Raw genomic sequence first — 1,994 nt, 5'->3', positions numbered from 1 at the left:
GCTCGGGCGACGGACACACGGGTAGCCCGTCTGCCGGGTCCAGGAGGACATGACGTCGCCCACCGGCTTGCCGCTGGCCTCCTCCAGCGCCGCCCATAGGTCCTCGGTGAACGTGTTGCCGAACTGGTGCCGGCGCAGGTACAGGTTCATGCCGCGCTTGAAGTCCTGCCGCGCGGCGGGAGGGCGGGCGGTGAGTGGAGGCCGACGCTGGGGTGAGTGCTGGAGGTCAATGTCCGGACTCAGACGGACCCAGCGACCAGCGCACCGCGGCGGTCTCCAGATGGGAGTGTCCACCAGCCGACGTCACGTGCACGCGGGCCTGACTGTGAAGAGAACGCGACGAGCCACACGGCGCACGCCTAGGCCAAGGTCACAAGTCATCGGCAAGTGGAGCACGCCATCCTGGCACGGTGGAAACTATCTACGACCCGCAGCAGATCCGCCGTGGCCCCCGCGGCGACGACACAGCCCGCTTGTCTCGGCCGGCGGCCGCATACCTCGTGGCCGAGGAACTCGTGCAGCATGCGGATGACGCAGGCGCCCTTGTCATAGCTGATGCCGTCGAAGATTTCATCCACCTCGGCCGGGTTACTGACCGGCACCTCGATCGGGTGGGACGTCCTGAGGAGCCAAACACCAGTGCCGGAGTCGGAACACAATAGCAGCTTCGGTATACGCATCACGCACCGCACCGGGGTTTTGCGTCGAGTTACGTAAGCGTTTCAGAAGGCACGGTCGGGCAAAGAGCTTAGACAGTTTTCATGAGGACGGCCCGAATTAGCTTAATCAGTTCATAAAATGCATACTCGGAACACCACCGCGCTCAGGCTAAAAGGCGATAGCTTGACGCGTTGTCGCTGAACCGCGGCCCACACCAGCATCCACTCCTTCTCAACAAAGGCGGGCGTTGATTCCACTCACCGACAAGATAAGAGCGCCAGCAAACCTACATGGACCACATCGCCACAAACCACGCCACAACAATAGGACTCTCGCACGGCGAGCACAGCCGGTCTGACACCCACACATCACAGTCCGCAGCCCCGGAGCCCCACAGCTTCACGGCGCAGCCCCACGGCGCCGCAGCCTCACAGCCCCACAGCCCGCGCAGCAGCACAGCCCCACAGCCTCACAGCCCCGCAGCCCCACAGCCTCACAGTCCCACAGTCCCACAGCCCCGCAGCCTCACAGCCCCACAGCCCCGCAGCCTCACAACCCCGCAGCCCCGCAGCCCCACAGCCTCACAGTCCCACAGCCCCACAGCCCCGCAGCCCCACAGCCCCACAGCGCCGCAGCACCACAGCGCCGCAGCCCACAGCGCCGCAGCCCCACAGCCTCACAGCCCCGCAGCCTCACAGCCCACAGCCTCACAGCCCCACAGCCTCACAGCCTCACAGCCTCACAGCCCCGCAGCCTCACAGCCCACAGCCCACAGCCTCACAGCCTCACAGCCTCACAGCCCCACAGCCTCACAGCCTCACAGTCCCACAGCAGCCTCACAGCCCCACAGCAGCCTCACAGCCCGCAGCTCACTCACAGCCTCACAGCCCACAGCCCCGCAGCCTCACAGCCTCACAGCCCCACAGCAGCCTCACAGCCCCGCAGCCTCACAGCCTCACAGCCTCACAGCCTCACAGCCTCACAGCCTCACAGCCTCACAGCCCACAGCAGCCTCACACCCCACAGCAGCCTCACAGTCCCACAGCAGCCTCACATCCCCACAGCAGCCTCACAGTCCCACAGCAGCCTCACATCCCACAGCAGCTCACAGTCCCACAGCAGCCTCACATCCCCACAGCAGCCTCACAGCCCCACAGCAGCCTCACAGCTCACAGCCACAGCCCCACAGCCCCACAGCCCCACAGCCCCACAGCCCGCAGCCTCACAGCCCCACAGCCTCACAGCCCCACAGCGACACTAACCTGAGCGAGTCGGTGGCCAGCGCGCCATGTAGCACTCGGAGACGAACTGCATCCAGATCTGTAGTGGGGGAA

The 1,994-nt window shown here is 65.6% G+C and overlaps 1 long non-coding RNA gene across 1 annotated transcript; it reads right to left on the bottom strand.

The window, feature by feature from the left end:
• Nucleotides 1–29: 29 nt before the first annotated feature.
• Nucleotides 30–1,976, bottom strand: LOC119098609 (uncharacterized). Its single transcript, XR_005094271.1, has 3 exons — nt 1,923–1,976; nt 498–621; nt 30–165 (listed from the first exon to the last, which is right to left on the bottom strand). It is a non-coding gene; the product is annotated as an uncharacterized LOC119098609 (long non-coding RNA).
• Nucleotides 1,977–1,994: the final 18 nt, after the last annotated feature.

The sequence above is a fragment of the Pollicipes pollicipes genome, unplaced genomic scaffold, assembly GCF_011947565.3.
Source record: "Pollicipes pollicipes isolate AB1234 unplaced genomic scaffold, Ppol_2.1 Scaffold_4740;HRSCAF=5597_pilon_pilon_pilon, whole genome shotgun sequence".
Taxonomy (NCBI): Eukaryota; Metazoa; Arthropoda; class Thecostraca; order Pollicipedomorpha; family Pollicipedidae; genus Pollicipes; species Pollicipes pollicipes.
The sequence above is the reverse complement of the archived record's forward strand: the minus strand, read 5'-3'. Positions and strand labels throughout refer to the sequence as shown.